The sequence below is a fragment of the Sesamum indicum genome, linkage group LG8 (genome assembly GCF_026168435.1).
Source record: "Sesamum indicum cultivar Baizhima isolate 11 linkage group LG8, ASM2616843v1, whole genome shotgun sequence".
Lineage (NCBI taxonomy): Eukaryota > Viridiplantae > Streptophyta > Magnoliopsida > Lamiales > Pedaliaceae > Sesamum > Sesamum indicum.
Genome location: NC_142664.1, coordinates 6674678 through 6688037, shown reverse-complemented (window position 1 = coordinate 6688037; position 13360 = coordinate 6674678). Strand labels below are relative to the sequence as shown.

General features: G+C 38.9%; 1 non-coding gene across 1 annotated transcript; it reads right to left on the bottom strand.

Moving 5' to 3' along the window:
• Positions 1-10554: 10554 nt before the first annotated feature.
• On the bottom strand, positions 10555-10626 carry TRNAN-GUU (transfer RNA asparagine (anticodon GUU)). The gene has a single exon. It is a non-coding gene; the product is annotated as a tRNA-Asn (tRNA).
• Positions 10627-13360: the final 2734 nt, after the last annotated feature.

Here is a 13360-nt window from a genome sequence, read left to right as displayed (position 1 = left end):
CTCAGAGTTTGTTGCTGGTTTGGAAGAAGTAGAAGCCTCTTCCTTATGTCTCTTGGTTTCCTTTCGAAGTCTACGAGCGGCTTTCTCGATCTCTAGATCAAATTCAAGTTCACCTGTATGAGAAGAACGTGACATAAAATCAAGTAACAAGAAAAAGAAATTAATTTAAAGACACCAATCCCCGGCAACGGCACCAAAATTTGATGGGTATCGAATCCACCAAAAATAATTCCTACGAACACTTTTGTAGATGTGTGAGTAGGGTCGAATCCACAGAGATTGGTTTTAAATTAATTCCTTCAAAAACGAAAATAATTAGGGGGAGTTTTGATTGTGAAAAAGAATAAAACTGAAAAATTAGAAAAGATAAATATAAGAGAAGAGTATTCCAGTCAAAGACAGGATCACGCTTAATTCCACGATTGATCATAGATGCAAAGATAACAATTATTCATGATAGATAAATTGGTTATGGCCATTGGTACGACCTAACAACCTCACCTTTCCTTACCTTGTGGATAGCCAAGGAACGTCCGTTGACTAAATCCCTAATCAGTAAACAACCTTGGGAACGTCCTCAAAATTTAATTTACCAACAGCATTAAGAATTAGAAAGGCCCAATTCTAACCAATAAATTCCTACGAGGATTTATTTAAGTTAGATTGTGCATTCCCCACAACATAATTGAAAACTTCTACATAATCAATTATGTTGTGTTACCACTAGTTATCGAACTAAACAAACAATTATGGATTTGAAAGTTCAATTGACTAGGCAAATATTCTTGACAATAAATCAGATTATTTGTAATAAAAGCACAGAGAACAACACAAATACCAATATGAATAAAAGTAGAAAGCACAAATTAGATCTCACAACCCGTTGGATTTAAGCATTCACCAAGTCTTCAACCGGAATGAGAGATTTAGCTAGACATGCTCATGGAAGAACGCATGAAAAGAAAAATAATATAAAAACATAGAGAAATAAAAGAGTTCAAAAGTTGTCTCTTAAAGTGAATTACATCACCTATTTATAATAGCTAGATACCTAGTTCTACTGGGATTAGAAGTAGATTCCTAATTGAACTAAAAGACTTATAGAGATAAAATCCTAATCCTAGTTAAACTCTTCCTTCATCGGAGGTAGCCCAAGCAGCTCCAAACTCTTGCAAAAAATTGAGTTTGAGTCTTGTTTAAATTTCCATTTTGGTGCTTTTCTTCATTTTCCATTTCTTTTGTCCTAATGCTGCAAAATAATATTTAATTAGGAGCATTTGGTCACGAAACAGGCTAAAATATTATATAAAATAAGCACAAAATGCGATCCTATCAGCATATAAGCCTAGTCCAGGATGGAAACCAACGCCCAATTCTATGCCGTAGACTAAGACCGGGAGACAGTAGATGGAAGGACCGTATGGACACGGGGGCCTAAAAGTTTACATGGGTTTTCACCTAGTTTCTTGTGCCATGGACCGTTGCTAGACGGCCACCCATGGTGACGAGCTTTTTTATGATTTGACGCTAGTCTAAGTCTAGCTGAAATGTGAACCTAAAGAGTCACACACAAATCACACACAAAGCCTCCCTTGACTGATGATGTCATCATGCCAAAATTGCAAAAAACCCCTTTTGCTTCACATTTAAACGCCATTCCCACGGGATTGTTTGTAGGAAAAATTCCACTATATGCTTATTCGGATAAGACAGCTGATGATAAAATTGTTGAAGCCTTTAACAATTCATCTCGTAAGACTCTTTCATATATACCTCCTACGATACAAAATGGTGAAGTGGTTGTGAGACCTGCGCTGGAAGATATTTGCAACGGATCTACTAAGTAGAAGAGCACTGCGGTTAGTTATTTTCTTGGGAACAGACCATACTTTTATCATGTTAAAGAATTTGCCTTATCCGTTTGGCCTGGATTGCGAGATGTTAAGGCCACGGCGAACGGATTTTTCTTCTTCCAGTTCAAGACTGTTGCATATATGGAAGAGACAATTGAAGGTGGACCCTAGTTATTTCAAGGTCAACCGATTATTCTGCAGAAGTGGGAACCCGTTATGGTGATGAGGAAATTAAAACATACACAGTTCCCTATCTGGATAAAATTGAGACACTTGTCGGTAGAACTATGGACAGAGGAGGGCCTTAGTACGGTGGCAAGTGGTATTGGCAAACCCCTATATCCGGATGTGATTACGAGACCATGCACAAGATTGAACTTCGCTCGTGTATGCATGATGCTGGATATAAGTTAAAAATTACCTAAACATATTATCATTATGACGTCTGACGAGGAAGGAGGAGAGACACCGTATAAAGTCGATGTGGAATACGAATGGGTACCATCGAAATGTACTAGTTGTATGACGCTAGGCCACTCGGCTAAAGATTGTGTTAACAACAAACCACCCAAAGCAGTCAAACCACAGGTATCTATTTATGTTCCCAAAACGGGATCAGTGCTGCCAATGCCTGAGCAGGAGATACATAGATCACAACCAAGCGGGGGAGTGGATATACGGAGGGAGGATCCAGAGTCTCCCAAAGCTGCTAGTGGCCCTAGTCGTGAGGAGAGAGGTAAGGCAATTGTCATCTATAACGCATTTGATGCCTTACATTTACTGGATGATATAGATGAGCCGGTTCGGGGTCCTAAGCCAAGCAGCCCCATACACAGGGGTCCATGTTGAATGCAGCAATATGGAATACTCGTGGCCTGAATAAAAGAGACCATCAGCTAGCCGTGAAGGACCTGGTAGCTGAAAATTCAGGTTACATTTTATTGGTCTGTTGGAAACTCGGGTTCGTTTGAATAATATTGCCTATATTCAATCATGTTTATTACCTCAATTTAAATGATTTGGGGATACTGTACTAGTGGGGAATCGTATTTGGATAGCTTGTGATGAGAATTTTATTGATGTTGATGTTATTGAGGTTGGGCACCAATTTATACATAGTCATGTCAATATTAGAACATTGCATGAAGCTATTATGATTACTGTAGTGTAGGGTGCCACTGATGTCTTTGATAGACGGGAGATATGGAGTATTTTGGAAACGTTGGCTTCATAGTGTGCAGATATCCCGTGGCTGATTGGGGGTGACTTCAATGTAGTCAGGGATATGAGTGAGGTTTGTGGTACGTCTGGAGATATAAGGATGGTAATGAATGAGTTTAACACGTGTCTCCAGAATGCTGCTATTTCAACATTACCTATGCAGGGAGAGTGGTATACGTGGCATAATCAGAGTGCGAGCCCTCGTAACTTATGGAAGTGGCTTGATCGAATGCTCACTAATGATACATGGACTGCGAGGTTCCCGCAGTTTTCTACTCGTTCCTCACTCCTCGTACGTCGGGCCACTCGCCATTCGTGATTTATAATGATAACCAACAGCAATTTAGAGGTATGTTTGCTTTGACAATTATCTTACTCTCTCACCAGAGTTTATTCCAACTGTACAGAGTATTTGGCAGCATGAGATAGTTGGCGTCCCTATGTTCTCGGTCACTCGGAAGCTTAAAGCACTAAAACCTATTATTCGAGAGCAAAGGAGGAGAAAAGGAAACTTGACACATAATGTTCAATTGGCCAAGGGATTTCTTGACGAGGCACAACACTTAGTTAACTCAAACAGATAGGACAAGTTATTCATATTATTGGAACATTGTTGTCCGATTATCTATGCAAAGACAGCGAAGCTTGAACAAATTACGCTCCAGCAACGAGCTAAGATGGCGTGGATGAAAGGGGGAGATCAGTATTCTAGGGTTTTCTTTCGTAAGATTGCCCAAAGACGGACATCAAGACGGACCATGCAAATTAATGATGCCCTTGGAGAAACTCACATGGTGCAGAGTGAGGTCATTCATGAATTTGTGTCATACTACCAATCCCTATTAAGAGGAGAGAGGCGTCAGCAGGTGCTGGACTTATGATTCCTGCGGCCGTGGGCACGACATATTGTGACGGAGGAGGAGATGACACAACTGGTTGCACCGTTCACTGCAAATGATGTTAAAACTACAGTCTTTGATATTGCTAAGGATAAAGCCCCAGGACCGGATGGGTATTCGTTGGGCTTCTACAAAGCGGTCTGGCCAGTAGTGGGTGAGGAGGTTACGGAGGCAGTTTTGGACTTCTTTTCTACGGGACGAATCCTTAAACAAATCAACACCACGCTCTTAGCTCTCATCCCTAAGGTACATTCTCCCATGTCTGTTGGGGATTTTCGCCCTATATCATGTTGCAATGTATTGAATAAAATTATTGCAAAGCTCAATGTTCAAAAATTGAGTATGGTATTGGACAAGATTGTGAGCCCCTGTCAGGGAGCATTTGTCCCTGTTTGGAGCATTGGGGACAACATATGCTGGCGCAGGAATTGTTCAACGAATACAACCAGATCCGGCTGCCACCGCGATGTGCAATGAAAGTTGACATTCGAAAAGCTTATGATACGGTGGAGTGGGATTTTCTGTTTTCAGTACTGCAGTTATTTGGATTCCCTGATGGATTTACTAGATAGATTGAGGAGTGTGTGACAACACCTTCATCTTCGATGGGAATGAATGGACAGCCTCATGGTTTCTTTACAGGCCCTAGAGGGCTTCGACAGGGTGATCCTCTATCGTCATATCTTTTCGTGCTTGTGATGGAGGTATTGCATCTGGGGTTATTGCAGTTGATTGAGCAAGATATGCATTTCACATTCCATTGGAAATGTGAAGCCACCAGGATCTTCCAGTTGAGTTTTGCAGATGATGTGTTGTTGTTTTGCAGAACAAATATTGATTCCATTTGGGTCCTAAAGAGTGAGCTAGATCGGTTTGCTACCTGGTCAGGACTACGACTTTATGTGGAGAAAAGTCATCTCATCATATCACGATCTGCCGAGGGTGTTAAAGAGGAGATGTCAGCGATATTGGAATTCCAAGAGGGTCATCTCCCTATGAGGTACTTAGGTGTTTTTTTGTTATCTTCTCATTTGACTATTTCTGATTGCCAACCATTACTGGTTAAGATTGATGAACATATTAATGGTTGGGAGGGGTTAGTACTCTCTTATGTGGGGAGGATAAAAATCATAAAATCGGTTCTTATGGCGCTTAATGTTTATTGGAGCTCACATTCATACTTCCTAAATGAATTATCAAGGAAATTGAGAAATGTTTGTGAGCATTCCTTTGGAAAGGCACGAGGAATAGTGGGTACGCAAAAGTTGCATGGAAGGAGGTTTGTAAATCGAAGGACGAAGGAGGGCAAGTGATCCGAGAGGTTGGTACTCTCAACCAAGCTCTAATGTGCAAAAAACTCTCCGCAGTCATTCGCTGTGACAGGACCTCTATATGGGTGGATTGGTTATTTCATGGTCGACTCAAGGTGGACTCTATCTGGACGCTTCTGGAGCACAGAGGGTCATGGAGATGGAGAAAACTATTACGTCTACGACCATGGATCCGGTCATTGGTGGAATATCGTGTTGGTGATGGAAGGGGATTTTACTTGTGGAGGGACCCGTGGCATCAATTGGGGCCTCTCATTAGCAGATTCCCACGTGGACCTATTACCTTGGGTTTAGATGTATCGGTCACGTTGAGTTCTGTTATTCATGAGGGGCAATGGCATTGGCCATTGTTTACGGATATGGAATATATGGAGATTATTCATACATTACCCTGGATTTATGGAAGCGACGACTGCATTATGTGGAGATGTACTAGTGGGAAGCCCATGACCCACGATATTTATCGGCTTATTAGACCACCTGGACCGAAAGTAGGCTGGACTTCACTTTTGGGTTCTCTGAAGATACCGAGACATATGTTCATTTTGTGGCTTGCGATAGTGGAGAAATTAGTTACTACGGACAGACCATGGTTATCCCACCTCGAGAATTGTGTGCTCTGTCAAGATGATATGGTGGAATCACACAATCACCTTTTCTTCCGGTGTAGGTATAACAGAGATTGCCTCTATTATGTTCGGCAAATGGTTCGTTTCCCTTGGCCTAATAGCGATTGGGCGAGGGACATTGAATGGGGTGCGAGGAAGTGGCGTGGGAAGCATATCATCAATTTAGCCTATCGTGCATTACTTGACTCGTGCATTTATCATTTATGGAGGGAGCGGAATTTGAGAAGATTTGAACACAATGAACGACAACCAAAGACTTTGGCTCACTTAATTGTAGAGGATGTCCGAATGCGTATACTAAGTATTAAGTTAGTCAACTCTGTCAGTACTTGTGCATTGTATAGACTTTGGCGTATCCCTTGGCCTGTCAAGGATACCATATGATAAGGATACCTGTTGTACAATATTTATACGTCATTTATGAAAATTACATTTTCCCAAAAAAAAATTTGAGAATTAATTTCATAAGTAATTGTATTACTTATATATGAGAGAGATCCATTGGATGGATAAGCCGAAGGATAAATTGAATGGATGAATTTATATTGGGCTTGCCTTATATATTTAACTGGATTAAATATAAAGAGTTAATTAAGTGGGCTTTAATTAAATTAGACTTAATTAATTGGCCTTGTATTTTAATTCATTAAAATCGGCCCAGGTCATTAATTAAGTTGGAGAAAATTATTAGAAAATGAAATTATTGACTAACAAATTCGCTTTTGGAAAGTATCATGTTAGTCATCCTTTATTTGGAATAAAGAATTTTATTACCTTACAGATGGTTAAATGAACCTAGACATATTTTAATGCATCCATTCAATATATATTATGTGTATTAGTTATTTGGAATAACTAATGAATGAAGAAATGTGCAAAATAATTTGCTACACACTTTCCACCACTCAGACGAACACCTCTCGTGCATACACACTTGGTGTTCATTTTTGTCCTTAATTTTCTTCAGCCAAGAGAATTGGGGGATCTCATTTCTGGTGTGGTGTGGATGCAACTTTAGAGGGATTCTAGGTTGAAGCCATACGTGAACAGATCAAAAGAAGTTGTTCAAAGTAAATCAAAGAAAAAGGCAACTCTTGATTTACGTTCTAGTACCAATCGTATTTCATTCAACCATCAGCCCCGTTAATATTATTATTGTCATTTATTATTATTAACTACATCAAACGTCTAGGAACTTCAAGGGTACACCCTTTGGAATTATTGTTTTATTGTGATCTTGTTTTGATTTAGGCATTTTGATATTGCCGCATCCGCTTGTGCATTTCGGGCCGATCCACTCGCACCTCGCGGTGCCTTTTAAGTGATATCAGAGCTCGGTTTGATGTAGGGGCTAGGGTTATGTGTGAATAAGCATGGTAATATATTTTTTATTGCTTTTGAAGCATGATATATTTTTTGCTTAGTCTTGAACAATTATGTGAGAAAATTAATTTGTTTAATTTTTGCAATTTTGGATGATTTAAGTATTTTGTGGAAAATTAGAATTTTAGGTAAAATAATTATTCTTTTAATTTCAGTTTAATGTGCAGAAATAAAAAAAAAACTGGCACTATACCAGTGCATTGTTGAACAGCTCGCCTACGCGCGACCGGCCTGCGCACCCACAGGAAAGCAGGCGGGCACGGGCGCAAGCCTTTTCAACTCATAAGATAAATTCTATTTTATCAAGAGAATATATAAATATCACATGAGATAATAGATATCTCTAAAAGAATATATTACTCTCACCAAATGTCCTCATATACATAACCTATCCCTTCTCACTATGTATAATTATCACTATTTCATCATTTCCTTAATTAGAACTCATTCCATACGTAATTCCTTTTCAACCCGTAAAATAAATTCTATTTATCAATATAATATATAAATATCATATGAGATAATAAAAATCCCCAAAAGTTTATATTTACTCTCACCAGATGTCCTTATATACACAACCTTGAAGAGAAATAACATAACAGCTAACAATACAAAATTTTAAACACTAATCCGGTAAAAGACTAGAATATTTAACAACTAAACAGCAAAAAATTCCAACATGTCACGGCTGACCCACCTAATAAGAACAATGGCGCGGCTAAACGTTAAATGTGGCTAGTCAGTGTGACCTATCTCCTGAAAAATAAGTGGCAATGAATAAGTTGCCTACTCAGTAAGTATAGCTAATCAGTCGATATATGTATACATAGACCGCAAGTCACGTACAATGCAATAAATTAACTAACAAATATTCGTTATATAGCACCAACATATGTAAGGAATAATGCATACCCACGATTGTAAATCAATCCAGGACATAATATTTGACGTTATTGTTTATTAACCAAGGGTCCTACTTACTCGAATTGGAGTATATCAGTCAATGATTTTTTCGGCCATCATCATCTCAATCAATGTCATATAAGATACAGCACAGGGTATCCATTGTATGTGATATCCCCGCACTCTCTACCCCAATATGTAGCAATATCAGCACAGGGTATCACAACAAGTATGGCACCCCCTTACCACCCTAGTGTGCAGCTAACAACAAAGGATATTCCGCGCCACCCGAAATACCCCGGTACCCCATGTGTCATGGTACCTAACTTAATTCATTGATTTTTCATATCACATCATCAATCATGTCATCATCAATCACATTATCATAAACCTTTCACAATGTTCCCAACTAAGTACGTACCATCTTTTATTTCGACTCGCAACCGCAATATCAATAACTTCATAATTCTATATCTGTATAATAATTACCTTCTCAGTAATAACTTCCAAATTCGATTTCATACAACAACCAACTTTACAATCACATAATCATATCTCGCACGTCCATAAATTACAATCACATATAACGCATAGTGACAATTTCACCGATATAAAAATAATCCAACAAATAGTCCACAACTAATTATATACACAACCAATATGCAAAATCCACGCATATAAATATAAATCCAAGTTTACGATCAAATATAAGAAACCAATATATATTATATATACAATACTAAACATATATATATATATAAATTCAATTAGCTATACTTACCTCAAACCATTGTGATTGTGTGTGCGTGATTAAGAAAAAGAAAGAAAGTGAGGCGGTGGGTCAGGCGATGGCCCACCGCACTCCTTTCTCTTTTTCTTTTTTTATATATATATTTAACATTTTTTATAATTACCATTATGTTCTTCCTAATTTCTTAATTAATATAATTTGCTCCCAAATATTATAACAAACTCCAATTTAATCAGTTCAAATTTTATTATATTTTAATTTCAATCTATAATTTATTTACTAATTAAATTTAAATTTCTTAATAATTACCAATTAGCCTCTCAATTATGTGAAAAATTCTACGGACATCACACCAATAATTTGAGGTTGTACTCGGATTTGAGGAATCATTACAATTGTATGCATAATACAATTGTATCATAGATATGGCGAGCAGTGGTTATATCGTGAGGCGTGGTCATCATAAGCCTCATCTAGTGCAGCTGGAGTATGGCGAGGACGGTAGATTTCAAGATTGAATTTGAAAGCCACTGCGAGGTGCGAGTGGATCGGCCTGGGAACGCGCAAGCGAAAGCGGTTAAAATAATTTGCACAAAATAAAACAAAATCGTAATGAAACCATAATTCTAAGGGGCATACCCTTAGAGCTCCCGGGCATTCGATGTAGTTAATGAAGTTAAATGACAATAAAATTAACGGGGCAATTGGTAGAATAAAAAACGAAAGGAAAAGAATCGTAAATTAGGAATTACTTTTTCTTGATTTATTTCGAACCTCCTTCATTGATTCGTTCACCCAAGGACTCAACGTAGAGACCCTCTAAAGTCCCGTCCATACCACACCGAAACTTGAAATTCTTCAATTCAATGTGCTAGAAAAGAATTAAAGAGTAGAACACACCAAGGTGCTCAAGTGGGGGGTTAGGTCGAGTGGAATGGTTAGGGGGAGAGGAAATTATTTTCGTGTATTTATTCATTAGTTATTCCAAATAACTAATACATATATATATGCCTTGAATGGATGCATTAAAACATGTCTAGGTTCATTTAATCATCCCATATGGTAATAATCCTTTATTTCAAATAAAGAATGACTAACATGGCATTTTCCAAAATGATTTTGTTGGTCAATAATTTTATTTTCAAATCATTTCCACTAACTTACTTAATGGTATGGCCCAGCCCATCAGCGTATTTTTTTGTTTTACTCCCCGTAACTCTTCCTCAGCCAGGCTTGGGCAGAATAGGCGAGCAAGTACAAGTATTAGTAGCATAACAAAAATGCCTTCCTCGTCATTAATATGTTTGCTCGCGGCAATTGTGAACTCTCGGGAGAATCGATGACTGCATCTTTCATGCAGTGCTAGTACATTTGAGAATTTTGGCTAGTTGTAAATAGCCCCAGGGCTATGGAGCAAAGGATTATCCAGGACCTACACCGAGGTATTGACGGTCATTTTCAAATCTCGCAAAACAGAATCGGATACGATGAGATAGAAACAAAGACAGGGAACAGGTTCCCTACTCTTAACGGTCAAAGTGAGCCCCTTTTATTCTAATATCGTTAATTCAGAATGAATCAAATCTCCCCAAGTAGGATTCGAACCTACGACCAATCGGTTAACAGCCGACCGCTCTACCACTGAGCTACTGAGGAACAACGGGAGATTAGATCTCATAGAGTTCAATTCTCGTTCTCAACCCATGACCAATATGAGCTCGAACCCTCCTTCATAACTCCCGGAACTTCTTCGTAGTGGCTCCCTTCCATGCCTCATTTCAGAGGGAACCTCAAAGTGGCTATGCGATCCTATCTGTGCAGATTTCCCAACTTGCATCAATTGGCACTATCAAGTCGGAAAACTCCATCCTTAACGGCCTCTATTCCTGACGTAATTAAAATACCAGGCCAAATTAATGAAATTTAATTTAATTAAAGCTCACTTAATTAAGTGCATCATATATTTAATTCAATTAAATATATAAATCGGTTAAGCCTTTATTAAATAATAAGTCCAACTTAATAAATAATAAGGGCAAGCCCAATATAAATTATCCCATTCAATTTATCATTGGGCTTATCCATCTAATGGATCTCTCTCATATATAAGTAATCCAATTACTTACATTGTTAATTCCCACTTTTTAGGTTCACCTTTCAGACAGACTAAGGCTAGTGTCCAAAACTATTATTAATTAAATCTAATCTAATAAATATTTTTTTATTAAGAAAGCCCATCGATTGTCATCTAGCAATGATCCATGGTATTAGAGACTAGGCAAAAATCCATGTGAACTTTTAGGCTCCCGAGTCCACACGGGTATAGTCGTTCTGTCTACCATCTCCCGACCTTTGCCTAGGACATGGAATTGGGCGTCGGTTCTCATCCTTGACTAGTCATCTATGCTTAATACTTGAGATCGAGTTACGCCAAATTGCTCGATATAGGAACCTCCTCTTCTTATTCGAACAATGATTGTGGCCAGAACTTTATAGAGCTTAAACTCATCTCCTAGTGCATAAGACATACCTCTGTTACGTTTTGACAAGGGACGGATCCTCTTCTTCGAACTTACCGTCCTTGCTACATACTTTTAATGCAGTAGACAAGGCTTATGATGATCATGTCTGAGACACGATCACCTCCCGCACAAATCTAAGATACAGTCATCGCATCAACATGACTACCGTTATTTCTCAAGTTTGAGGACTACTCCAGTACTATCAGAACCGGGGACTCAAGTCATACGGAGCAAGTCTCCAAGGCTTCTATATGACGATCCCCACGAGGCAGTTCAGTCGATTCGACACCTAGTGAATCGACCTATTAAGATCACATAGACGTCTCACATCTATCGACGATGAAACACGGTACTCATGTAACGAATGTGTCTCTTAATGAAAGTCCCCATAAAACACTTCGATGCCCATTCTCAAGTCCTTGAATTGGAACATTTCAGACCCAACCTTAAACAGTTGGTTTCATAATCGCCATCCAATGTGCAGTCCAACTGTTGCATGGTTGTTCAAGGTGGTCTATGGGCTTTGTTGTGATGTTTGACAGAAACGCAAATATATTTGTAATGAGCACAACAAATGAAATGCCAATAGCGAATACTCATCACTGAATAATATTACACAAAATGGAGTTATTGTAAGAATAGTTTACAAGCATGCCAATCCAATTGGCTTTCAGGTCACCTATTCTAATAATTTCCCACTTGAACTAAAGCTAATCACCCATCGACCTGAAACCCATCTTATCCAGATTCTGAGTAAGGGCAATTTGCGATATCGGCTTAGTAAGTGGATCCGTTGTATTTTTTGCTACTCGGTCCATCCTGACGTCACCTCTGCTCATCATCTCTCTAAGCAGATGGTAGCGTCTAAGAATATGCTTGGACCGGTGATGAGATCTCGGTTCCTTTCCTTGTGCTATCACCCCGCTGTTATCGCAGAAGATAACTACAGGATTAGCAATGCTAGGTACCAGACCCAAGTCTTGGATGTAGTTTTTTATCCAAACTGCTTCCTTAGCTGCCTTTGAAGCCGCTATGTATTCAGCTTCCGCGGTGGAATCCGTTGTGGTATCCTACTTGAAACTTTTTCAAGCAACCACACCAGCAATCAACTTGAATACAAAACCTAATTGAGACTTGACATCATCATCGTCCAATTGGAAGCTAGCATCATTGTAGCCTTCCAATATCAATTCTCCACTATCGTAAATATATCTATAGTCCTTTTCAAGTACTTAAGTATTGTCTTGACAGAGCTCCAGTGCGCCTCCACGACGCATGCCTGATATCTGCTCATCTCGCTCAAAGCGTACGTGATATCAGGCTTGGTGCACTAGACAACATACTGAATGCTTCCTACTACTGAAGCATAGGGGATATCCAACATCCTTTTAAGTTCCTCATCAGTCTTGGGAGACTGCTTCTTGGACATCTTATCTGATGCCTCATGGAAAGGAATATTCATTTTGAGTTCTCCATCTTGGATCTCTTCAAGACTTTCTCAATATATGAGGATTGGGTCAACCCTAAAATCCTTCTAAATCTTGTGCCAAGGATGTAAGAGGCCTCACCCATATCCTTTATGAAAAATTGTGTGGACAACCATGCTTCAATGTCACCCAACATCTTACATCATTCCCAATAAGTGTGATGCCGTCTACATAAAGCACAAGGTACGTACCGCGCTCCCATTGATCTTCTTGTATATACAAGGATCAAATTCGTTCTTGACGAAATCATAACCCCGTATGATTTCATCAAAACGTGTGTTCCAGCTTCGTGAAGCTTGTTGAGGCCATAGATGGACCTTTGGAGACGACAGACCTTCTGTTCCTCTCTAAGGGAAATGAAACCTAACGACTGATCCATGT